The sequence below is a fragment of the Salmo salar genome, chromosome 07 (assembly GCF_965601325.2).
Source record: "Salmo salar chromosome 07, fSalSal1, whole genome shotgun sequence".
In the NCBI taxonomy this organism is placed as follows: Eukaryota; Metazoa; Chordata; class Actinopteri; order Salmoniformes; family Salmonidae; genus Salmo; species Salmo salar.
In genome coordinates, this window is record NC_138297.1 from 58,680,001 (window position 1) to 58,681,307 (window position 1,307).

A 1,307-nucleotide genomic window follows, 5' to 3' on the forward strand; every position below is an offset into this window, starting at 1 on the left:
GGTCTCTGAAACAAATACACTGACACATACACACATGTACACACACACATGCACACGCACACACACACATACAGTGACACACAAATACAGTAACACCCACACACATACACACAGAAAGAAAAAGAGAGATATGTAGATACACACACACACACATACGCACACACTCACCCTGGATCAGCTCTCTGCTAATTTGAGACATGGTTTAAAACATTGTTGAGCGGAAAATACTGGGTGTCAGCTCAGCGGCTCGTATAAACGTCCTCTTGAACTTCCTGTATCAGCAGCTTACAGACCTAGCCTGCCAGAGGGAGGGAGGGAGGGAGGGAGGGAAGGAGATGCAGAGTGAGAAAGAGAGGGAGAGCAAGGGGGAGAGAGAGAGGGAGAGAGTTGGGAGAGAGTAGGGGGAGGGGTGGAGAGAGATGGGAGAGAAAGAAGGGGAGAGAGATGGGAAGGAGAGAGAGAGAGAGAGAGAGAGAGAGAGAGAGAGAGAGAGAGAGACAGGATGAAGCAGACTGATGACAGAACCAGTCATGCTTGACTACTCACTCCAGTACACAGTGTGTTCCTATTCTTGTGTTATCTATACAGACCTTTCCTCTGATGGATGAATAACCAATAACTCATCACCTAGTCAGCAGAGTTACTGGGACTTCATCATAGCCTCTACTCATGTGTGGCATCTCTATTTTGAATGGGTCTTTGTCTTTGAGACAGCTCCTTTCAGAAATAATGGCAGGAGCGTTAACACAACACAAATGTGTTAGTCTTACATTCCTTGTTAGGACTGTCTATTTTTTTCATTTTGGGGGGTTGGCGGCATTTAACATTTAGCAGTATTGTACGTGTCGTGCCTATAAACTGAACATGCCTTCTGCAAACCCTCAAGAGACTGACATTATCAACCGTTTAACAAGCTAACAACATATCTCTGTTGAATTTTCTTGTGTGTGGAGATTGAACCTTGTAAATGGCCATGAATGTGGGTTCGCTAGCCTTTCTCACTTGCTTGGCTCGCTCTCTTTCTCTCTCTCTCTCTCTCTCTCTCTCCTCTCTCTCTCTCTCTTTATCTCCTCTCCTCTCCTGCTGTTTTACCTCTCACTCCTGCCCTCTGGGCAGTGTGTCTCCCTGCTTGCCCGTGGACAAACTCCTTTCAGTTCTCCCCTATGGTTCCCTCTCCCCGCTGATACACACACACACACACACACACACACACACACACACACACACACACACACACACACACACACACACACACACACACACACACACACACACACACACACACACACACACACACACACACACAC

The 1,307-nt window shown here is 47.0% G+C and overlaps 1 long non-coding RNA gene across 1 annotated transcript in view; it reads right to left on the reverse strand.

Moving 5' to 3' along the window:
* LOC123743855 (uncharacterized) overlaps positions 1 to 299 on the reverse strand; it is a 3,169-nt gene extending 2,870 nt beyond the window's left edge. Inside the window, exon 1 of the long non-coding RNA XR_006770722.2 lies at positions 169 to 299. This is a non-coding gene — a long non-coding RNA (uncharacterized LOC123743855). The remainder of the gene's footprint in view (positions 1 to 168) is intronic.
* Positions 300 to 1,307: the final 1,008 nt, after the last annotated feature.